Source organism: Pristis pectinata, chromosome 16 (assembly GCF_009764475.1).
Source record: "Pristis pectinata isolate sPriPec2 chromosome 16, sPriPec2.1.pri, whole genome shotgun sequence".
In the NCBI taxonomy this organism is placed as follows: Eukaryota; Metazoa; Chordata; class Chondrichthyes; order Rhinopristiformes; family Pristidae; genus Pristis; species Pristis pectinata.
The window spans coordinates 34,742,279-34,768,695 of record NC_067420.1 but is presented as its reverse complement, the minus strand read 5'-3'; the positions used below and the strand labels follow the sequence as shown (position 1 = coordinate 34,768,695).

The window sequence follows — 26,417 nt, the reverse complement described above, 5'->3', positions numbered from 1 at the left end:
TGGTGCAAGATGCTATGAAATTATAAACTATGAACTCCTAAACTGAACTCTTACTAAAACCATGAAGCCATAAGGTACAAGAAAGACAATTCAAGGAACTAAATTCAGCAGAAACAGACAATCAATCATTCACTTCGAATTAGGCTGTACCTGAAAGACAGTCCTAATGGAAAACAGATGTCTGACACACAACAAGTCTGTTTTGCTCTGGATATAGGATTCAGTGGTATCCTTTAAGTCGAAGGAATATTAAGACATCTCTTCTCAATTGCTCGTTTAACTTGCAAATGTGCATCTTACTTTTGTTTTAGATTTCAGAATATCTTTTGCTACAGTATGCATACCAATTTGATTGATAACTAACAATTGCTTCACAGATATTGCTAATCCGTTAAAAGCCAAAAGGACTCAAAATTGAAAACAATAAAAGTCACTTAAAATATCAAAAGACATCAATTCAGTAAAAAGCAGCTCCTAGATACTGCAAACGTTAAAGATAAGGGCAGAGAAAAGGGAAGAATGCACTAATTATTCTCTCCCAAACTTGTTTCAATCACAACCTCAGTCATGTCACAGCTTCTCTCCCCACATAACCAGTTTGCCCATTTCCATGCTCAAGAAAGATATTGCCATAATGATGGTAAGCGTGAGGATTAGATGAAAAAACTCAACAAGCTAGGTACATTTTTGAAAATGAAGTAGAGGTAGAATTTGGGATCAACATAGAGAATTCCATTCAATAGCCAGCTGAAGTACAACTCATCCAAGGCACACAAAGGGTAATTAAAATAGGAAAATATTACCACTCATGACACTGAGCTGCCCAAGTCTGATGAATAAAATTCACTCCCCAAAAAGTTATTTCACTTTTAATTACAGAATGAAAGATTTTTGTGACTTTAGGGCATCCCCAAGCACTTTACAATCAAATGAAGCACTTGTGAAACACAGACTTTGCTGTAGTGTAGGGAAATGCAGCAACCAGTTTGTGCACAGCAAGCTCATGAAAACAAAGCAATAATGATCAGATTACGTATTCAATGATCTTGGTTGAAGTAGATATATATATATATATAGGTTCTTTTCATTCACAGTTATGCCACAGGAATTGTTTTTGTCCACAAGAGCAAACAGTGCTCAAGATTAACTTTTCAAGGAAATGATATTTTTATCCTTCCAAAAGGTTCCTTCAATAAGGTCCAGAAATGCAGTATGATTTCTATGCACAAGTGCCTGGAAAGGAGCCTGAAACCATAACCTTCTCTCTTGTATTCTCCTCCTAAACAATAGTTCATATGATTTTGTTGTATGTTGCCTTAAATTTTAATCTCTCTATAACCTGCCAACAATCAGAATTAAATGCAAAAGATAAACGACTAAACGAATCTAAACTTCAAAACAGGCAGTAGATAAAATGTCGTAGCTCTGCTCTAAAATTAACCTATTTGAAAAAGATACAAAAACAATGTCCAAAATAAAATCAAGATGTTAAATAACCTCCTCTAAACTGTGCATTAACACATTTACCATGAAGATATGTAGATCAAATTACAAAGCTGATTGATTTGAGCTTCATCAAAGCTGGCTTTAGGAACTATACAAAGTCATATTTAGAGTATTATGTGCTATCTATAATGTTCATGTGTACTTTGCCCCAGAAGCAAAGAGCTCAGAAGGTCATTCATTACATATAATAACTGAAAGGAATTATCTTTCAATTATGTTTTTCAGAAGAGCAGAACAAAAAAAACACTGACAATTATAGTTTGCTCCTTACACAACAAAATGATATAAACAAAAAAGTCATGATCTTGCATTCTCATATGCTGATATTTTGGTTTTATATACCATGTTGGTGGCTTACATTCTTCTGTTTGGGTACATGTTCATGGGACGCACTGAACTAGTTAACTACAGGTAGTTCCACTATACTATAGAAAAAGTCATGTTCCTAGGAAACCTTGCTTTATAGAAAGTTGTGCTGTAGCAGAACAGGCTGTAGCTGCCTTCAAAGCACAGATTTTAACAGGCTTTCCCAGTCACAATATTACTAAAGTGGCTCGAGTAATGCCAACAGTATTCCCTAATCCATCAATTGTATTATAACCAATTTGTTTTATGGAAATGCATGTTTTAGAAGAACTACCTATATCAGCATCTCATTTTCTTGAACTACCTAGGATCATAAATCTAGTTTTACGATAAACAAGTGAACAAGTTAACAACTAATTTATATGAGACTACTTTGCTACCTACTGGTAAACCAGATCAACTGGTCAAACATCATACTAATTCCAACTTGGTTTCTATATTGGATTACTGACTGCCAAAGACAGTTGACTTTTCATTAGGCTTATCAGCTCATTTCCCAAGGAGAAACCAATTATGAGGGGAACTTGAAATGCAGATTCTGGAAATCTAAATTAAAAACAGAAAATGCTGGAAATACTCTGCAGATCTGGTACCTGCAGAAAAAGAAATAGATTTAAAATTTCAGGTTGATGTCCTTTCATCAGAACTCAGAAAACTTTAAAAATCAAAGATTATTAAGTTTCACAGAAGGAACAGGAGTGGAGAGAGCAACAGAAAAGTCTGTGATAGATGGAGACAAGATCACAAGACAAGGGAGCAGAAGTAGGCCATTCGGCCCATTGAGTCTGCTCCAAGGAAAAGGGAAAAAAGAAAAAGAAATGAGAAATTGGGGGGGGGTGGGGGGGGCAGGTGAAAAAAAAAACACACACTATTCTAACCCCAATTTCCAGCCTTATCCCCATATCCCTTGATACCCCAACTATTTAGATACCTATCTATCTCTTCCTTGAACGCCTCCAATGATCTGGCCTCCACTGCTGTACCTGGTAAGGAATTCTAAGATTGTGCCCTCTGGTCCTGGACTCACCCACCAAGGGAAACAGCCTAGCCACATCTACTCTGTCCAGTCCTTTCAACATTTTAAATGTCTCTATGAGGTCCCCTCTCATTCTTCTGTACTCCAGTGAGTACAGTCCAAGAGCCAACAAACGGTCATCATATGTAAGCCCTTTCATTCCGGGAATCATCCTCGTAAATCTCCTCTGAACCCTCTCCAACATCAGCACATCTTTCCTAAGATATGGGGCCCAAAACTGGGCACTGAGTGCACTGAGACTGAATGACATATCTTGGAAGTGCAAGCTGTGAAGGAGTGGTGAAGGCTCGTTCAGTGCAGATTTTCTGGAATTTCCAGCTGTGCTGGAAGTAGTAGCTTTGATATTCTCAATGTTTAAAACTGGTTGAAATTGTGACGCACTTGGAATTCAGATGAAACGTTAGAGCAGTGACAATGCCAGGATCAAAAAAAGTTGTGGAGAGGCATGACTGGGTGAAGACAAAATACATCTGGAACTAGTAGAGGGAGGGCCCATGCATAAATTCTTGGGTGCCACTGAAGTCAAAGATGCAGGGGTGCTTTGAAAAGCCATTGCAGGAAAATCTTTGGCAATAGCTAAATAAGCATGAGTGGAAGGCATGGGTAGTCCCACTGAGCTGGTCAATGGAGAAGAGAAATTAGTGGAGGATGGTGTAGTTAACCCTGTCAAAACCTACAGAGGACAAGGAGGAATACATTGGTACCCCACAGAGTGCTGTTTCATTATAGTGTTCTTGGTCCTCTATTCCAAACATCCACAGATATAAACTCCCCCTTAAAAGACTTCATGTTACTGACTGAGCCCTCCCCATTGCTGCAAGCTGCTGGGAACCTCTCATGAATCACTGCCCTCTGCTGGTGCTTTCACAGCAACGAATCACCTACAGCTTGGTGCGGAGAGGGTGTCCAAGATGGCCAGGTGAGCAGTCCAGTAGCTCAGTGCTGAAATTTGGGGCCCAGGGTTGCATTCTGTCCAGCATAGTGAACGTGGGCCTTTGCTAGGGTTTGGCAGCACCTGCTCTATGTGCTGACTGACCATCGGATCCTCCCAGCTCTCATCACCTTGTATTGTTTGGCTGCTGGATCTCCCAAGCCCAGAGAGTTCTCTAAACAAGTTCAACGGCCAACGACTGCCATCAACACACGAAGCCGATGCTGCCAGTCCTGCAAAGGCCTGTGCTCACCGTGCTGCTGAGGTACAACCCTAAGCCCTGTATCTCAGCTCTGAGTAACTGCTCTGCTCAACTGGCCAACAGCAGCCCTCACTGGTAGCTTCTCCATATGAAGTCATAGGCACTTCACAACTCTGGGACACTAGCTGAGGGCAGGGGTTCATGCTAGGTTCCCAGACCAGCAATGCTGTCAGTCATGCATCTTTCTCTCTACATATAAAGACACTTTTAACACTCATTCCATGAGCATTCTCATTCTTGGGAAGTCATCACAAACACCAAGCAAGGCACCAGTGTAGTGTGCCACAGACACCATCTTAAAAGCTGTGATTTATGACTGTGATTAGAGTACTTTCTGTGACATTCAGGGATGAAAACCTAATTAGAGATGTTTGAAAAACTGAGCACTGATTTGGAAGGCAAGGACTAAGCTTAACATACAAATCTACTGAAGCTTTTGCAATCCTGTGCGCTAAAATTGTTAATAGAATTCACTGAAAGACAGTGAACAGATCCATGCCAAATGATCTAGAATAATTGGAAACCCTGACTCTACTTCCAGATTACTCAATTTAAAAAACTATTAAATCAAAGAAACTCAACTATTATGGCCAATCATCTCATCAGAAATTAGAGCTGTACATCATGCATACATTAAAGAGTTGCATCAAACAAAAGCTATCAAATTTGTCAGACTAATTTGTCCAAAAGTAAGGGCAAATCAAGGGAAAAAGTGTACTTTGGTATACATTTTCAGATATATTCTCCCAGTAGAATCCAGTCACCATTCCAACAAAAAGTTTCCTTTTTTGTTTTCTTCATCCATGCAATTAACATCTGTACCAGAAATCAAATGAAAAATAGGAAATCAATTTCCAATCTTTGCTGAAATTTGCCACCAATTTTAAATGGTTTTAGGTGTTTCAAAACAATGTCTCAAGTCAAAACCCTTCAATAGGATATTACCGGACAGTATGATATTTTCTTCATTATCAACATTAAGTCACCATCTGATAATGCACATTGACAAATCACAGATGAAATTCAAATGAAAAGTCTTCGAAACAGCCCAAGCTCTTTTCACTTAGGAATCCTGCAACCACCAGCAAGATCCGGATGCTCAATGATAACAAAACAATAGAAGTTGAGTATCCATTCGACAGCGCCCACTTACAACTGCTACCCTGCTACTTTATCAATGTAAGTTTAAAAGAAAACGATTGGTGGACATAATCCTAAAAACATTAAAATAGCACAGAAACCTTTCTGCTTTCCCTTGCCTTATGCTTTTGTTTTAAGTACTATCTAAACATTTTCCACGATGTTCCCTTTTCACCATCATGCAATGCTATCAATTATGGACATATTTCTAACCTGTTGATGATACAAATGAAATAGAAAATCTACATAAAATTATCTTTTACAACAATATGTGCACATTTTTAAACACATTTAAAGCCTTTAATTCCAGCTCTAGGAGATCCAACAACAAAATGATTAGGTGTTAAGAAGCAGTTTAAGTTCTAAGCAACCAAAACTAAATTCAGATGATAACCTGGATAAAATCTTCCACAAAACCAAATAACTTTGTAATATTTTGAAGCAGTATCCAAAGAATCACTTATTGATGTACAATTCATACTATACACAAAATGATTAACCTGAAGGGTACTACATATAGAATACAAATCAAATTTGCTGTGCACCCCCCCAAAAAAAGAGAAAAGAAGATTCTTAATTACTTCTCCAATTGATTCCTGCCAGTTAGAATGGCACAAATGTACACTCCACTCTTGTTTACATTTCAGCTATGGCAATTGTATAAATTTAAAAAAAATATTTTCAGCCAGGTTGGCAAAAATCACTTCAAAGTGTGGACTAGAGCTGTCACATTGAAATAGAAAACAAATAGACGTCAAAAGTAATCCACTGCTGTGAGAACTGGAAAATTCATACTTGTACAGCAATTCCAAAAGCCAGTGCATTTTGAAGTTTTCTGACTGGTTTCAAAGCTGAAGGAGAAAGGCAGAAGATAAATAGAAAGAGAATTTGTCTCAACATTATAGTATGTAACTGCAGTTCTATGGAGCTGCATTACCTCAAAATGGAGACATGACTCTAAACCCTAAGGAAAATGAAGTTTCTTCTGCTCAACAAAACCTCATTGTATAACAAATCCCGCAAGCCTCAAAAAAAAATCTGAGTTGAACCTTACCCTATTTAACAATCAGCAATTCCATAAGCTTCAGTAAAGACGCAATACTCCTCCACTTATTTAAAAAAAGTTATAGACATTCATGTCACAGTTGCTCTCATATACGTGCATAGACGTGTTCTTCCATAGTAGCTCTCCAACACAGTGTCTTGTTTTAAACTCAACAGAACAAGGCAGTCTTAACGTGAAATTACAGGCTTCTATTTCAACAAAAATTATAGGCTCTGCTGACCCAATTTAATATAATGTTGTGCTTATGTACCAATCACTTTTGAACGCCCAGAAAGAATCCCGTCTCCAGACAGAACCAAGTAAGCTGCTACTAAATGATTGACCTTAAACATGCAACAAAGCTAGCAGTGTTGCAAATTCCATCTTGGGCAGAGCTCACTTGGGACTGTAGTGCTGTCAGGTTGGACCCACACACATATACGTATATATTTAAAAGTGCATATTATCTTCAAGGACCACAGTTCATAAAACTCCATTAGCAAACCTGTTTCTTTGAGGATTTCCTACACAACATAAAGTTTAATTTAATTAATCTTCAGTTTATTTAAATTTAAACTTCTACCCATACTCTATTATAATGTGCTTCACTTGGGCAATGGTCAAAAATAATAGCCAAAGTGGTTTGCTCTACTAGTCTATTGTTTGCTAATGAGAGACAAGTGCTTACATTTCTTAAGATATTCAGAGAAAGTCATACCAAATAGAAATGCTGTGTAAGATCAAACATTTGGAATTGGAATTGTCCCAGGATATAAATTAGCACAAATGTTAATAGTCAGCATGTTTAACTTGATGCTGTGAAAAGGTGCAATAAAGCATTATATAAAGCTGTCTGAAATGTTAAAAACCATTGTTATATGACAAATGTACATAGTCTTATAAGTATTGAACTAATAGAACATAGAAACATAGAAAAACTACAGCACAATTCAGGCCCTTCGGCCCACAAAGCTGTGCTGAAAAATCACTTGTACACAGTCCCTTAAGGAAATGCATAATGAAAGCAGAAAAATCAAAAGGTCAAACAGTATCCATGAAGAGAGAAAGCTTTAAAGTTTGTGCTTGGCTCCATCCTGTTTCTTGCCTTCAACAGTGAACAATGTAGCTTTTAATGTTTATAATTTGTTGATGCAACCACTCGAATTAGCGATACACTAATGGATTCCCAGAGGCTGATCTTCAAAAATCCATCTAATAGAAACAGAATTTGGCAAATCATGTTACTTAATGGTAAAGAGATGGAATTGTGGAATGCAATGAGATCAGCAAGGTGCACAAAGTTGCCCACCCACATAGATGATTGAATTTGCAAACTCTCTGCTCCTTAATGTATTTTGTTTCCCCATTACAGCAAATTGTTAATTGGATTTAACTTGGCTCTGCTACCCCTTGATAGTTCATCCCCTCCGAAGGGAAGTAGACTAACAGTTTGTACAGTAAACCACATCATGACAAAAAATTATCCTAATTAAAAAGAGATGCAGTGGGCAGGTGATCTGTTAGAATAACTGTAGCAACATAAAACCTGCAACCAATAAATTGTGGGACATAGAAGTTGCTATAACAGGTCGTGGCATGTTCCTTTCAAAAAATTAAGAGGGAGCACTTACAACCTGCTCCTTCCATCCATGGAAGTTTGCAAGACACTATTATTACGGACAAGTGCAGAAGAAACAGTTCATAGAGTTGAAGCATTCATAACATGCCAATCTATACAACAATATGTACTATAATGATCTTCCATTAATACACAAGCATTGGTGCCCTAATAAAAGCTCAACTAATGTTTTAATCTTCCAAGATTCCTGAAAGTTAAATGGCAGTTTCTTGGAAAGAATAATACCAGCTGATAGTAAAACAAACAAACAAACTGCAATACAGTCCTCTTCTCATTACATGCAAATACAAATCTGCTTGCCCAAGTAAGGAAAAAGTGATACAACCAGTTTTTATTGGAATAGCTTTTTTTTAACCTAGAGCTTTAGCAACTGTTTCCAAACAGTGGAAATGGGTGTTGGAAGCATGCTATCCATGCCCTGACCATCACAAAGAAGAATTCACAACAATTTTTCTCATGGCAGAATGATCATAGTCATCATCCTTGGAATGATACAGCTCATACTATGGACTGACACGAGTCAATTCTCCAAGCACAAATGCAGATATTTGATCAAATTATGTCAACAGGATAGCACCATTAATGGGAAATACATTCATCATGCTTGACAAAACTGTAAAACGCTTAACTGTAAAATATTCTGATCAAAATTAAAGTCCACCATGCACCTTGGATATTACATCCTATCATGAATCGTTTCCTCTTTGAAGTCGTGAAATAACAGAAAGAACCAAAAAATGCCAACAGTTTTACAGTTCTATAACCTTATTACACTTAGTATGCAAATCACTAAACATTATGGTTAGTTTTTTTCCTAAATTCCTGACATCACTTTCCATTTATAGATTCAGAGACAACACAAATCCTACCACTCCCTACAATGTTTTGAAACTGAAGCCAAAACAAACATTCCTCTGGCATTCTGCAATTCTTAATATACAAATCCAACATAACAGAAAAAAATAGGGTGTGGAAAGAACAATTATAATCAGTGAGACAATGATGTCAGGAACAAAACTGAGGAATGTAACCAGAGCCTCATCTAACTTCAGAAGCTTTGATCTAGGCCTACTCAAACACATAAAACAAGAACTGCTGAACAAATGAGATTTTGATTTAGCTTGTATTACATCTTATTCCTTTTCATTTCCTGGAGATTCAAGCTCCCCAAGTTGAATGCTTCCCTGATAAGCAAAAAAAAAAAAATCGCAGAAATGGAAATCTGGAACAAAAATAGAAAATGCCGGAAATATTCAGCAGGTCAGGCAGAATTTGTGGAGAGAGAAACAGAGCTAACATTTCAGGATCAGTGACCTTGTTAGCACAGTTCAGCAGTTTTTTTCTCCACAGATGCTGCCCAACCTAGATGTTTCTTCTTTAAATTAAAATCCAAGGCATTCTCGTTTGAGATTCAAACTTTCTCATGACAGTGCATCCTTTTAATACACATTTATGGATTCAAAATTACATCAAATGTGGAATAAATAATTGAGGTGGCTCATCATTAGTTTCTTTAAAACATGCAGAGCACAACAGATTATCAAGGAATAAAAAATCCAACACACAACAGAAAACAAAATCTCTTTAGACCAATATAATACTTGCCTTTGCACTTCCTACATTTAGATAACTTACTTCCAGTCTGATGCCTCCACATGAAACATTTACTCAGGTGAAAAAGTGGCAAGTAAACTGATTTCAGGTGTTTTAATCTGGGACACCAATTCTGTGGCACGACACTACTTACTGCCTTACTTATTACTTACTGCTACAAAATTTAAAATTTTGTCCATTCTTCTGAAGGCTGGTTCAAATGCAACATACATTAGGGAGGGACGTTGTGGGAAGAAAAGAGAGAGTCATACATCAAAAGCTTTGCATATTAAGGTATAGATTCAAGCCAATTACAAGCACATAAGATTTTGATCAAAGATGCTTGCAGTAGTGAGAATGAGATTTCAAATGTGCAATACCCATTTCAAATGGAAAATGTACAGTACATCTTTAACCATATTACAGATTTGTATTTTTGAATCACTGATCTAAAAATTAATTATAAAACTATAATTAGGAGGCTATGAGTGCTCAAGATAAACTTCTATGCTCTGCTCAAGCTAGTTTTAACTTTTATTTATAGCAAGGAGAACATGTACTAATGCAACATCTACAGCGGAAAAAAGGGCACTGTGCCCTCTTTTAATGCATCTAAACAGTTGACTTCAACAAACAGGAGCTAGTAGAAGCAGATAAGCCGTGCAGTGGGCAAGTTAAAATGAGCAACTTTTATGAACAGAAGGCCAGACTGCTTAGTAACCTATGAAGTTTTGTTCACTTTTTAAAATCATATCAGGAATCTGCTTTATGTTTACACTTAAACCTACTACCAAATATTTTTTCTCTCCTCTCAGAATTCAAAGAAGGGATTCACAAATGCAGACTGCTGGCCTATTAACTTACAGGGAAACAGCATTCTACAATTCACCAGTGGTGGGCGTTGCACAGAACATGTACCAAAGAAGGGTCAAAAGTTTATAGTGCTTCTATTTTCACCTTTTAGCATCCAATCAGAGAGAGAGGTTATGCTAACTGAATTTCAACTTATGCAATTAACCCCTTAAGTACCACATAGATTGAGACTGTTGAAAGCAGTAAGTTCAAAATGAAATTATGGAAAACTTAAAGGAAACACCCTTAAATTCATTTATGAAACTTAGGCATGCTTGAACAGATACTTAAACATGGGAATTTTTTGACACAATTATTTTGCCAAGAATTATGAGAACTAGATTAAACAAGCATTCTGATCTGACTTAAACAATTTTAATTGTATAACTGTGCCAGCAGCAAATTCAAGTATGAATTTACAATTGTCCCTGCATGTAAATTTGCTGCCTCCACACAAACTCAAACTATATCAAAGCAAAATAATATGGATGCTGAAAATTATCTTCAAGCAAAGCAGCATTTCTGGAGGTAATTTCAGGCTAATGATTCCAGTTCAGAGCTGGAGGAAAAGGTAGAGAGAAAACAAATGTTATGATGTGCTAGGAGGAGAAAGGAGAAGAGAACCGAAGGGAAGGGCTGTGGAAAGAAAGTGGAAGACAGAAAAGATTAAATGACAGAAGTGAGAGGTACACTGATGAAAACAAAATCATGAGAGGAGAGGAAGGTATCAATGAGATAGCCGAATTATTGCCTGAAATTGCTGTCTCAAACATTCAGTCCAGAAGACCACTGAGCCTATTCAAATGATGGATATGCTGCGCCAGGCCTCCTTCCCAGAATCACTGGCAATCTGCATTCACCTGGGGCAGATGCAAGGGCCTGATATCGCTGGCCTTCTGCATCTGCGAGTCAGGCAGAGAGTTCTCAGCAGCTTCTAGGCCTCAGGCAGTATGAGGGTGGGATAATCTGAGGGTGGTCCCACAGCACCACCCTCAGATTACCCCATAGGCTTCGACAGAAGGCAAAGCTGGAAGTGAAGATTTCACTTGGCAAAGTTTAAGCTATGTAACAATGTTTAAAATGACATTAAGAGCTATTTAAAAACTAGAAGGAAAATAATGTTTATTAAAACAACAAAAAATCATAACTTACCCTTCCCCATTGCACTGGCCAAAAGTCCATACTAAAATAAATGAGATTACCGAACCTATGCCAGGTCAGACCTGAGAGGCGATTCCTCAGAATAATGCTTGGAAATCTCAGCATACCATACTTTGTAGGAGGACTCCACGTGGGATCAATACAAGCCCAGGACATGCTTCTTTCCGAGTGATCAGGTCTGCTGGCCACAACCAGCAAGATTCAGCCCATGGTTCCTTGAGCACTCCATTGTGGTGCACAGAATACAAAGTGGACATGCGATGGAGAATTAATGCAGCAGCTTACCAGCAGTTCAGTCACACTTGTGGAGTGAACAAAGGCATTCAACAAGGCAGTCAGCCAATCTACATTTCATCTTTCCAATGCAGAAGAGATTGCATCATAAACAGAAAATGTAGAGAGCTAAATTTAAAGCGGTATAAGTAAAATGTTTCACCTGAAACATGTGCTTACTCCTGAATGGTGGAACTAAGAAGGAGAAAGTACAGGACAGAGGTTGCATTTCCTGCACGGCATGATGCCATGGAAGATTTATATTTCCTGCACCTCTGCTCTCACCCCATCACCTAAATCCAAGATAGTTTTCCCCATGTTCCCTTTACACCCAACAGATAGTGTTCATTTCAGATATCTCCAGCATGATGCCACCAAATATTTCTTCCCCTGCAACTCCCCTCCACTCTTCTCCCACCCCACAGTTAGCACTCAATGTTCAATTCCTTCACAACACCTGGTTCCATCTTCAAATTACCTCAAGGCAAAATATGGAATTTTGCACCACACCAGATTCTTAATAGTCTAATTTAAGCTCCAATTTTAATTAAGAATCAACATATGCCACAAAAATGAATGAATCAGTCTGCCAGATTTTCAGAGTGTTAATTCCAGTCTGTACACCTTTAATGGTCATCAACACAAGTCTCATTATTCCTTTTTCCCCAATCACAATTTGTGGACAAGAGTAAATGCAATGCAAATTATGTTCTGTCCCAGTTAACAACAAGTAGGTTCTTTAGTCCATATCAAAACTAACATGCGATTTTTAGTTATAAACCAGAAGCAGGAGTGAGCCACTCAGCCCCTCAAGCATGCCCCACATTCAATAAGATCATGGCCCGACTGCAACCACAATTCATAAACCCACCTACCCCTAGAAAGCTTTCACACCGTGTAGGCTCAAAATGTTATAGAACACACAAAGATTAAAATACAAGTCAAAAGCAACAACTTGCCTTTATAGTGCCTTTTAAATGTGGTGAAAAGTCCCTCGATGCTCTACAGAAGCATTGTTAAACAAATTTACCACCATGCTCTACAGAGATACTGGAACCAGGTGACCAAAAACTAAGAGATAATGTTTAAAGAAAAGGTAGAACAGCAGAGTTTTAGGAAAGATATTGCTGAATCTGGGTGTCAATCTAACAGCAGGAAAGATTACTAAGGAGATGAAAACTGGAATGTGCTAGGGGCCAGAATTAGAGCACCACAGAGATCACAAGATGTAGGATGTAAATTTTGCAGAAAGAGGGAAGAGTAACACCACAGAGAGATGTGAACAAGGGTGAGAACAAGAACCCAACAAACAGGTGCAGAAGTAGGCCAGATTGGCATATTTAGCCACTTAATTCCCATCGACTGCCTTATCGTTCAAGTGTCTGTCAACCTCCGCCTTGAAAATATTCAAAGACCCCATATCCACAGCTTTCTGAGGTAGATAATTCTAAAGATTCACAGCTTTTTTAAGGAAGAAGTTCTTCATCTCCATTTGAAACATCTTCTCAGCATCCATCCCTCAACCCTCCACTCCCCACCCTCAGAATCTTAGTTTCAATAAGATCAGCTCTCATTCTTTTATACTCTGAAGACTATAGGCCCAACATGCTCAACTTTTCTTCATCTGTCCAAGAATCAATTTATAATTCCTTATACATGGGGCAAAACCCTACACAGTGTTTCAGGTGCAACCTCACCTGCATCCAGTACAGCTGTATCAAAATTTATGTCCTCCTCACAACTTGCCTACCCAACTATTATCTTATCAGTTCCTCCATCCAGGTAAATAATAAGGATTATAAATAGCATAAGTCCCAAGGCCAATCTAAGTGACATCCTACTAGTCACTCACTGCAATCCTTAAACAACCATTTACACCAATTGTTTCCCTCCTTTTATATCATTAACTTCAAAATGCGGAGGCGTGAGATGCAAGAGGTTGACTGTAGCTAATAGCGGTGCCGTGTTGTTGGGTCAAACTAACTGCTATTCTACCTTGTTCTAATTAATGACTGTTGTCTAGGTTGCCATGGAACTGCCAAGAGTGTGTGCAGGCCATGCTTCACCTAGTTTTGCCATATATCTTGCAGTAGGACTCAAAACTGATGAACATTTTCATTGTATATTAAAACTTATTCATTGCTGCTTTTAGAAAGTGAGCATCAAAACGACAGAACTAATATTGCAGATGTAGATTAAATGCAGGAGTTAGTTAACAATGCACAAGTTTATACCCGGGCAAAATACTTCAACTTTTATTGTACTTTTGTCGAACCATGCCCTTTACCAAGTGCTGGAATGTCAAATCAGCTTTATTGTTTTTAATTAAGTGCAATACCTCTGTCCTTGATGATAAGAACCTAAAGTTTGCAAACTGGTCAAATACCAACAGATAACAGAGTAAATGGATTAATATTTCAAAAACCCAGCCTCACACCAGCTTAGTTTAATTGTGAATAGAAATGAGAATTTTATGTGAACAAAATATCAATTTAGCTCACAAAACCTGTATGTTTCATTTGCAGTTGTGCAAAAGCAATACAATTGTAACCAGATTTAAGAAAACTGTAAAACCAGAAAATTTGCATATTCTCTACAAATAGTTTAAAATAATTATTAACATTGGGAGCACAAATTAAAGATTCACTATTACACAACATATGTGATTTGATAGAACAGGTGCAATGAGCTGGTGGATAGTTAGTACTAAAGCTATAAGAAATGAGATGGAATACATCCAGGAAATCACAGACTAGTTTGCGTGAAGTTGGTGATAGAGGAAAAAGCTTTCCTTGCTAAAAATGGGAAAATCAAAAGAAAATCCGAAAATCTAAATTACTTCAATGAATGATCAGCATGGGTCAACAGGGTATCTTCTGTGACCAACTTCACTAACTTCTTTAAAGACAGCGCAAACCAGAGTAATATAGAAGGTGATAAAGTAAAAAGTAGGACTGCACGTTTATAAGATATAACAAAAGCAAAGCAGATACTATGGTTTATATATAAAGGGAAATAACTGAAACAATAGAATTATCCTGAATGCATATTGAACTTGAGTATTGTGTGCAGTTCCAGATGCCATATTATGGAGACATAGAGGCAATGATGAGAGTACAAAAAAAAGACATTAGACAATCCCGCATGGTAGGCTGAAGATTAAGGTTCAGAAGGTTAAGGCACAAGGGATTCAAGGCAAACTGTCTAACTAGATCCAAAATTGCCTTGGTGATAGGAGGCAGAAGGTAGTGATGGAGGGGTGCTTTTCTGATTGGAAGTTTGCGGCCAATGGTGTACCACAGGAATCAGAGCTGTGAACCTTGTTGTTTGTGATAATATATTAATGACATGAATGCAAATTTTGGAGATATGATTAGTAAGTTTTTGGATGACATGACAGCTGGTGGTGGTGTGGATAGCGGAAAAGATTGTCTAAGGCTACAGCAGGACAGAGAATGTTGGCAGATGGAACTTAATCCCAACAAGTGCAGGTGATGCATTTTGGGAAGTCAGATAAGGGTAGGACACATGCAATTAAGGGGCAGGGCACAAAGGAATGTTGATGAACAGACCTTGGGGTTCAAGTCCACAGTTCCTTGAAAGTGGCAACAAAGAAAGATAGGGTAGTGAAAGAGACATATGGCATGCTTGCCTTTATTGGTCGGGGCATACAATATAAAAGTTGAGATGATATGTTGCAACTTTACAAAACACGAGTTAGACCACACTTGGAATATTGTGTGCAGATCTGGTCGCCACACCAAAGGAGGATGTGATTGCACTGGACAGAGTGCAGAGGAGATTCATCAGGATGTTATCTAGATTGAAAGACCTATGGGGAGAGATTGGAAGGGCTGGGCTTATTTTCCCTGGAGTGCAAGAGGCTGAAGGGTGACCTGATGGAGGTTTACAAAATTATAAAAGACATAGATAGGGTTCATAGTCAGAACCCCCCCCCCCCTCCATGGTAGGGGTATCAAGAACAAAACAGCACAGGTTTAAGGTGAGAGGAAGGAATTTTAAAGGGGATTTGAGAGGATTTTGTTTTTTTTAAACAACAGAGTGGTTTATATCTGGAACTGGCTGCCAGGGGCATTTAAGGCACACTTAGGCAGTCACTTATAGGCAAGGCATAGAAAGATATGACCTTAATGCAAAAGGGATTAGTGAAGACGGGCAAAAAGATAAGCATGGGTGCTGTCCAACGCTATGCACAAACTAGGTCTCTTGATTCATTAGATAACTTTACAATAATAAAAAGGTTTTGATAGACACAGAGCAAATGTTTGCACCAGTGCGTTAGAGGAAAAAAACTTGAGGTTCTCAATATAATGTTGTCACCTAGAAATCAAATAAAGAATGTTGTTTTGAAGTTTTTGCCTATATTGTTTCCTATTCAAAAGAGCAGAAGGGATAAGCTGGGAAACTACAGGCCAATGAGCATTGCATCCATAGTTGGGAAATTTTTGGAAAAAAATCCTATGAAACAGAAGTTATGTTCACTTGGAAGGGCAAAGACATTAAGGGGAGTCAACATGGTTTTGTGCAGCAGAAAACCTGTCTCACAGATGTGATTGAGATTTTTGAGGAGGATTTTTGTGGACTTTAGCATTGTGAATTAATTAGTAAGTTTGCTGACAACACAAAAGTCAATGAAGTAGTAGATAGCAAAGAAGGTTGTGAAGGGATACAAAGGGAGATACATCAATTGGAAAGCTGGGCAGAGCAGTGGCAAATGAAGTTTAATCCAGACAAAGTGTGAGGCAATGCATTTTGGGATATCAAATACTAACAGAACATATAGAGTAAATAGTAGGCACCACAGTAGTGTGTATGTGTAGTGAGACCTTGGTGTGTAAGTTCATAGCTCACTGTAAATGGCAACACGGGTGCATTGGGTAGTGAAGAAGGCATTCAGCATGCTTGCCTTCATAAGGAAGCTGAGATATGAACAGGGAGTTTGTTTATATAACTAGATGAATAGGATAGGAGGGAAGCTCCTGTAGAGCATAAAACTCTAACATGGACTAGATAGACTGACTGGCCTGCACCTATATACATATTGTATGTAATTCTATGTTAACTCTGAAGGAATTCAAAATGGATGGCAAGCAAACCTTCATCAAGCATCATGATGGTCTTATCCTAATTATGTAATCACACTGCCACTTTCCCATTAACAAGTAGCAGCTTTGGTGCATTCAGTAACAGGATAACTTAAACTACCAAAACCACAACAATTGTTAAGTATGAAACCACCTCACAATGGTTTTAAGTTAAAATCTAATGTTTAGTCACAAGAATTACACAGCACTTAATAAACCACAGACCTACTATGACCCATTAACCTACGTTTAAGCTGGATAAAATGTGACAACTATTATTCCTATGATGGCCATTAATGGAGGTGTTCACCTCTCAGACTATTGTAGACACTTTTGAATTTTTGCTTTTGGACAAAGGTATTGAGGAAAAGTCACTATTCATGAACAGGTCTAAAAAAATGACTTGCTATTCTTCAGAAATACAAAACTTTATAATGCAAACCTGAAATTTAAAAAAACCCATTTCTAGTTCTTCCAAACAACTTATTCTTTCCATTTCTGTGGCAAATAGGAACAGATATAATAAAGAAACAGAATTCTTAAATTCCTTGTACGGGCTGTCCCTTGGTAACAAGTGGGTTTCATTTTTTTTTACAGATGTCCATAAATCGATCTTGTCCATAAGTCAGAAAATACACAAAAAATTACTCAATATGGTAACCATACTTATACAGTACTGTAATGAATGGCAGCAAAAGCACATAAGACTGATAAGAAAGAAAAATGACAAAGTGGAGAGAAGGAGGAAACTAGTTCTGCCATTTGGGGTACCTACGCAGGGGTACAGGTACGCAGTTCCCTGAAAGTGGTGACACAGGTAGACATAACGGTGAAGGCAGCGTATGACACATTTGCTTTCATCATACAGGACACTGACTACAAGGGTTAGGAAATCATGTTACAGCTACATACGTCATTGGTGAGACCGCACCTGGTTTATTGTGTGCAGTTTTGGTCACCATACTATAGGAAGGATGTGATTAAGCTGGAGAGGGCGCAGAAAAGGTTCACAAGGATGTTGCCAGGACTGGAGGGCTTGAGCTATGAAGAGGCTAGGACTGTTTTCCCTGGAGCAGAGGAAGTTAAGGGGTGACCTTACAGAGATTTATAAAATCATGAGAAGCATAAATAAGGTAGATGGTCACAGCCTTTTTCCCTGGGGTAGGGGAGTCTAAAACTAGAGGGCATTGGTTTAAGGTGAGAGGGGAAAGATTTAAAGGGGACCTGAGAGGCTCTTGAGTTTTTCCCCACAGGGGAAGGTGGGTATACAGAAGGAGCTGGCAGAGGAAGTGGTAGAAGCAGGTACAATTACGACATGTAAAAGATATTTTAGGTACATGGATAGGAAAGGACATGGGCCAAATGGGACCAGCTCAGCAAGGGACCATGGCTAGCATGGACAAGTTGGGCCAAAGGGCTGTTCCTATGCTGTATGTACATACATCAGTCTTTTGAATTTCGTAACATTATGGGAGCTCGTTTGCATGTGCGGGTGTGCATAAGTTGAGCATTAGTAACCCAGAGACAGTCTGTAGATCATTGTACCTTTGCCCTTGCAGCTTTACTAATAAATCAGTGCACCATGAAAATCATGTGGCTTATTTATATTCTAATTCTCCCAAGCCAAAGTGCCTGCTTGAAACGTTACGTGATAAGTGCTCTGGTTGGTCCACTTGCATTAAGTATCCAGATTAGAAATCCAAACCAAATCAGAATAATGCCACCAAATACAAAATAAAAACAAACTGCTGAATTCACTCAGCAGGCCAGGCAGCATCTGTGGGAGGAGGAACAAAGTTAATATTTCAGCTGAAGACCCTTCTTCAGAACTGAACACACACTGAGTTGAATTTCATACTCAAATTCTGTATGTAAGTAAAAATGGGCATTTAATCACCCTCACTCAATTATTCTTTTTCTAACTGTACCCTGCCAGACCATCCATGTTACTTGTTTCCCCCACCCCCATTAGCTTTTGTGTGGGACACAGAAATATACACATAAACTCTTCTATAAATTAAAGATCAGAGTTGCAAATAATACACAACTTCTGCCAATTTCAGCAAAAATCACTTATTTATGATTTATGATTCAACTTCAATTAAACTTCTGTTTCTCATGACTACAATAGTTTCAATGAGTTTTAAAATAAACTATACTTGTTAATTGGTGAGGAACTTGGATCTGTAATATTGCTCAATGATAATGAAGTTTGCATATGTGTAGTACACACACACACACACACACACACACACTGGTCATACTCAGTGTGAGCTGCAAGTAGGTATGTTCCCTTCAGGTAAGTTCTCAAATTAAATTTGAAATAGCAGAATTCATAATAAATCATTAACCTAATTGCAACTGGAGTAATTCAAAAAAGTACAAAGGTTTTGAAATTCAAACTTAAAAGTAAAACAGTTTTGAATAGCACACATCAGACATTCACTTCCTGAATTTATTTTCAGTAACCTCTCATTTAATTTTCACTTTATATTTCAAATCCCTAGAGCAGGAGTGATAACTTACTCAAAGTTCTCACCTGCTGAAATAGAGGGTACACCATGAACCCGATGGCATAAAATAGCCCAACTTAGATGAAATCAAGGGTTTCACTGCCTTGGGCTTGATATAAACTTGATGAGAGTCTATGTATCAGATAGTAAATACACAAAGCAAGTAAATTCACATTTCAAGCAGTACAACCCCTTTTTTGCATAGTTATATAAAAAGCAGAACTCACTTCCCTACATCAGCAAGTCATTTAAATTTGCTTAAAGACATTTTTTTAAAAAAACTTTTCACCCAAGAATTTTGACTCCAAAACTGTACAGTTTTTATAGTTCTATTTAAAAGTCCCTCTAATCTGAAGGCTTTTGTTACACTGTTAAATTTGAAGAGGTTCCTCCATAATCCCGAGGGATTAACCAAATTTAAGTCTTTGGCAAACTCAAAACAACCCAAGTAGTGGTTAATGCCGATCCCTATATTTCTGTGATAAAGCGAAATTTAGACCCTGTTTTGCTCTGTGCAGATGCCGCCTGGCCTGCTCGGTATCCCTATCTTTTTCCATTTTAATTTCAGATTTCCAGCATCTGTAGTTTTTTTTTTACTTTTCAGTTCTTTCCACAAATGCTACTTATCATGGATTTCAGCACCTATGAGGCACTGTGGGCACTCTCTGCTCCTGATGGTGTTGCTGCAAGATGTTTACTTAGTAGATCTTCCTTCATAGGATCCTCGAAGCCTTTGACAAATTTTCCTGCAACAGCATTTCCATTGCAATTGCAGTTTTGGGGGTCATGTCAGTGGAGATAACAGGTGGATAGGCTATGAACCCAACAATCAGCTGCAGTGGTGGGTGTGGTTACACAGATATCCTGTAGTCCCCTGTTCAGATCATGATATGGCAATGCCTGGAATGAAGGCGTTCCCATGAGTTGTGTACTTGTCTTTTAAAGAGAATACTTTACTGGTTATAACAAAACCATTCTAAACATGTAATCAAGAGGAAATGCAACCAAGTTTGTTTTCCATGCTCCTTTCCTGTCAGTTATACCTTAACAGAGCTTCAAATCCTTTTCACTATTGGCAGAAAACACCAATGAGAATCAGCTGGTCTCCTGTTAGAATTCAGATTGTGGACCTTTTTCCCAGGGCAGGGGAGTCTAGAACTAGATGGCACAGGTTTATGGTGAGGGGTGGAATTTAAATGAGATCTTGAGGGGTAAGTTTTTCTACAAAGAGAGTGGCGAATATCTGGAACAAGCAGCCAAAGGTGGAGGAGACAGATACAATTCAATTCGAAAGGTGTTCGGACAGATATTTGGATAGGGATATGTGGGCAAATGGGATTAGCATTGATAGACATCAGTCAGCATGGACGAGGAGGGCCAAAAGAGCCCATTTCTGTGATGTATGACTCAAGCAATCAGAATCCTAAAGAATGGAATAGCCTTCCTCTTATGCCTTATCTGTTACTTCCATAGTCAGGGCATACATACTGATAACTATGGCATGCTGGTTCAATGATACAATAAACCAAAAGGTTGTGAGGCATTTATTTATCCCATGGGGAAGTCACCAAGACAGCAGGCTGTTCCTTCCTGATGGTAAAATCTACCCCTTTGAATTGACCTTTTCCCTTTGAACTTCCAGGAAGGTGCATCAGCCATTTTGTTACATGATTTGCCCTGTAGCTTATGTAGGGGAGCTATGTCAAAGTTGAAGCATCCAAGTTCCTGGGTTATGGTAAAAGTGTGGCCACTGCCAAACATCTGCTGCCATTGCATTCTCCATGAGGTGTGACGTAGCAAACTTCATTTGAAGTGTCCTGATGCAGGGTTTCGATCCATATAGTCAACAATTCCTTTCTCCCCATAAATGCTGCTTGACCTGCTACATTCCTCCAGCAAATGTTCCAGATTTCAGCATCTGCAGTCTCTTCAGTCTTCATCTGAAGAGTGCAAGATGCTTGTAGGCGATTCCTTTTCATGTGGGTTTGCTGCTGCATGCCAGCTACCACAAAATCTTGATCACCCATTTTCTCTAATATTTCAATATAGTGCTTGGTCAGGAGAGAGTGCAAAACCAAGCACATAATCTCTAGATCTTATTTTGTTCCTTGCAATTAAATTGTGGCTACACATGAAAATTACCCAACCCGGGGTGGTTAAGTTACCAAAAGACCTGGACTGACAACTCTGAGACACAAATTTAAATTCCACCAGATTGGTTACACAATTGAAATTCAGTTAATAATTTGGAAGTTTAAAAAAAATCTTCATCTGAGTAAGGATGACCACAAAACTACTACTAGATTGTTGCAAATACCCCATCTCGTTGCATAATGTCCAAGGGAGAACATCTGCCATTCTTACCAAGTCTGGCCTTGCGTGGCCTCAAGAATCATAATGGCAGCAACATGATTGACTCTTAACTGCCATATGAAATGACCTACAGAAAGAACAAAACCCAAGCTCCACCTGACATTCACCCAGGCACTGTATGCTGATATACAGCAATATTTTTTCCAACCTAGTTGATCTAGCAAAGTCCTTCTCAAACATATGGGAATTGGCATCTAAAATGGGAGAACTATCTCACAGACCAGTGATACAGCAGCCCAACTCACAGAAACTTACTGTACAGACAACTTGCCAGACTCCTCCATCACAATCCCTGGATACTTCCTGTCCCATCAACAGACAACACACCAGCAGGGAGAATACAATGGTATATGGATGGGATGGAGAAAGTCCTCAACATTGACTCGATACGCCATGCAATCAGGCCAAACATAGTCCTGGTAATCTTCTGATTACCACCTACAATATTCCCCCAAGTTAAACAACGTTAAAGCAGCACTGAAAGTACCAAGGGAATATAATAAACTCTGGGCAAAGGAGTTCAATTTCCATCGCCTACTTGTTCTTAAGCTCACCAATGTATGTGTCCATGACAGTACTGGTAGATGTGACTATCATACAGTCCTTGTGGTGACAAAGTCCCATCTGTACACAAGGGACACTCTCCATCATGTATGACACCACAATTGTGTCAAATGGGGCAGTCTAAATTCAGATCTGACATGGCTAACCTGGGATCCATGGAGGCACTGTCGATCGTCGGAAACATCACAACAGATAATCTCATGGCCTGAAATCTTACTCAATTCACAATCAAGCCGGGAAAGTAATCCAGGCTCAAGGGGTGCGCAGAAGGGCATGCCAGGTACAACAAGGAAACAGCATGCAATAGGCAGAAACACAATACACAATTCACTAGCAATGAATTGGGATCAGGCTCTAAAAGTCTTTCCACTATCTACAAGGCACAAGTCAGGAGTGTGGTAGAATGACCAGAATAAGTGCAGCTTCAACAGTCAAGAAGTTGGACAAGATCCAGAATAAAGCAGCCTCCTTGTCTGACAACCCATGACTGCAGTTATACTCTCCACCAAATGATCTACAGTTAACAGCCTAGGTTACTCTGACAGCAACTTCCAAATCCTATTTCCTTGAGGACAGGCAATGGGCAAATGAACATACACAAGACCTGCACGTTCCCCTCCAAATTGCACATCATCCTGACTTGGAAATACAATCTCAGTTCCTTTATCACTGCTGAGTCTAAATCCTTGATCTCCCTCCCAACAGTATCGCAGGAGTATTTTTACAGTAAAGCTTGAGAAGGTGGCTCATTCACCATCTTCTCCAGGGCAACTAGAGATGAACAATAAACATTGGTCTTGCCAGCGATGCCCAAATCCTGAAAAACAAAAGAAAAGGCTCCAACTATAGAGCCCTCTGGGACGCACTATGATTGGAAAAAAGACCTTATGTAAAACATGACTATCATATAAAGGTTTTTCATTGCCACTTGGCTTTTATAGTCGATACCTTTAAAAATTTATCTGGCTACTATAAATCTCAATTTCCATCAATTTGCTTGAAGGTTTAAAAAAAAATGTAAATTAATCTTTTTTTCAGCTTTGCTGATACTTAGCCATTTGTAAAAACAGAATAATTCGGTAAATTTAGATTCACATTACTCTCAACTCAAGCTGGCTTTACTCTGCAATAGGCTGCTTTAAAATCATTAGAATTCTAAACAATTATTAGGAGCACAAATACATTGATTTAATTAAACTGATTTTTTTTTTACTTTTTCCACCACTGCAGAAAAGCAAATATGGTTTCAATTTTAAAAGCTGGAGCGAATTATCTTCATCAGGGACTCTGGTGATTTAATACAGCTGTAAGGTAGGCCATCAGAGAAATTTCATATGGCATGAATCACCAAAATCCTGCCAGCAATTTACATGCATTCAACCAGCATTCTAAAGCACACTTAAATCTTGGAATTTTCATTACCTTTCAGCAGAAACACTTATCTTTCAAAATGATGAGAAATTCTGTAAAAGTTATAATTAAACAGTTTTCAAAAATGATACCAGGAACATTTTGTTCTCAAGAGTATTCCCTTGGTAACACTGAAACAGTAAAAACTGTAACACTAGCACGTTCTTTTAGTTCAACAAAAACCACTGCTACAACTCGCAAACCTTTAACTCTTTTGCTGACACAATGCAATCAACTGCATTTCAGTCAGATGATGCTCAGATAGCATCAAACAATGCTGGAGTCAGGACAGCTCCCTCCCATTTTGAGTTAATTATTATAATGCTTTATCCACATAGAATTCTGGGAATGAAAAACATGAAACAGGCGCTTCAAAAGACTTTGAACCAAAATAGAACACTGCAAACAAAAGCAGGACTTCAAAAAGTCAGGCGGCAGAACACTCATGACTCAGTGCCATATGGAGTGGGTTATAATTAATGCAGCAAACTGATGAAGGGGTGAAAATGCTTTAAAATAAAATGGGTGAGACTGCGGATTGTTGAATAAGAGCAACTAAAGGATTCTGCATCTATCCTCCAAACACCCAGCACTCCATTTGTCACTCCCTCTGCTCTTCTCCACCACAGTTAGGATAAAACTTCAGCTGATAAGTTGAAAAAAGTATTTTTTCAGTCCTCATTTTGTCCTTGATTTTTCCATTGTTTCTGCAGTTCTCAATCATATTCCCCCAACCCCAAAGACTGGCTTAAACTACTTTAATAGTGAATTATAACCTCAATTGCATTAACTTCTTGTATAATGACGAAGAAGCCCCTGTTGGAGGTGTCAAACATTGCGAAGTATCCATTTCCCTCTTCCAGGAAGCAGACTTGTTTTTCTACAATAAATATTTGCAAGTCTTTTTTAAAAAAATGTGGCAAATAAATTCTAATACATTCTCCAGAACCAGTTTTTGGGGACTACTTTATCCTTTGTGGTTCAGATCTAAATGGAGATGGGTGGAAATGCTTTATACAAAGAGTAGCATTGTCACTAGAACATTCAACAACGCCACTGCTACCACACTGCACCAAAAGCTTCAAATCTCAAACAAACAGCCCTTCTATAATCCTACCTGATTCTAAGCAAAAGCAGAAAATCAATGTGCATCTCAATAAAAACCCTCACAAGATTCATTGCACAGAAAATGTCACTTGGTCAAACAGATCTAATGTGGTAGTTATGCTCCATCGGAACATCTCTCCACTCAACCAAACCCATCAACACATCCTACTTACTCTGCCACATTCATCCATCTTGACCTTAAATGTAGCCGCACAAGTGACTTCATATGCTTTGAGTTCCATATTCTAATCAACCTCCAAGTAAGTTTACTTGCATTCAATTGTGACCAGCATGTGACCTCAAGTTTGCATTATCCTCGAAAGGGAAGATATCACATCTTTTCAGAATAATTTCCATCAGGTCCCTGTTCAGCCTTTGCTTTTCTAAGGATATCAGCTCTTATCTTGTTCTATCTTCCCAAGGATACACCTTATCAGTTCAGAGATCATTCTACCTTCTCCAGTACCTAAATCTTTTCAAATATGGAAACCAGATATGCAGGAAGACAGAGTGCATTACAATTAGGAGCACAAAGGACATAAACAATGGACATAGTCAGGGATGGGGTTAGCAAACAGAAAACCTTGGAGGTTAGGCAAAGGCACAGTCAAAGAGCTGGATATTTTGTTGGTTTTGAAATAAGGATAGTAGTAAGAAAATGAAAGAAATTCTATACAGAATTCAAGAGATTTGAAGTACAACAGCTAATCAAACAACAAACTGTGGGACGAAATTTTAAAGTGTCAGTAAAGTAGAGGATGTGTGCACAAAAACCAGCGAGGCCATGAAAATGTTTGAAAACAAAATACTACCTTCATGCTGAAGCACAGAAAGACACTGGACACAAGTTGGATATAAGTGGAGTCTTGTGGAGAGTTTAAATAGGGAGGTCAGCAAAAGAACACTGAAGTAGTTTTTGGAGACGAGGATTCTGGTAACAAAAAGGAAATATTGCAGTGTTACATAAGCAGTTAGTTGACACAAGGAAGAAACTGAGTTCAACAATGACGTGAAGTCACACACTTCAGGAATCACCTTGCAAAGGCAACCTGGAAAAGCTGATGTTCTCTGAATGAAAGCCTGGAACTGCTGACAGAAACCAAAGAAAGCAGTGCCAATGTGGCTACTAATATTTAGATGGAGAAATATTTGATTGGCTAGTCATTCTACCAGGACCGGCAACTAGCAGTATGGCAATAAGGTTGGGTCAGAGATCACAATAAGTTACTATAGAACCAAGTCTCAATAGCACATTAATAGATACCACTTTATAAGGCAGAAATTCATCTTTAGTCACTTGGAATAAATGTGCAATAACAGCAGATTCACACTGTACTTCCAAAATTTGGTTTCATTAACTTCAACAGAATTAAATTACAGAAAACAAAATATAATAATCAGCTGCCACAATACATGCTTCTTTTGTGACTGCAGACTTATTCCTACTCCCTGGGGTAGAAAGCGACCTTACGAACAAGAGAATTTACTCAATCAACTAGGTAATAATTAGAAGACAACTTGGAGTATTTTACTTTTGAGGC

At 38.4% G+C, this 26,417-nt stretch overlaps 1 protein-coding gene across 4 annotated transcripts in view; it reads right to left on the bottom strand.

The window, feature by feature from the left end:
- LOC127578695 (nuclear receptor coactivator 3-like) overlaps positions 1-26,417 on the bottom strand; it is a 177,960-nt gene that overhangs the window by 126,499 nt on the left and 25,044 nt on the right. The window contains exon 3 of one of the 4 annotated variants that reach the window (XM_052030984.1): positions 25,689-25,807. The exons of the other annotated variants lie outside the window; for them this stretch is intronic. The gene's annotated coding sequence lies outside the window, so the exon portion shown is untranslated. The remainder of the gene's footprint in view (positions 1-25,688; positions 25,808-26,417) is intronic. 4 annotated transcript variants of the gene reach the window in all.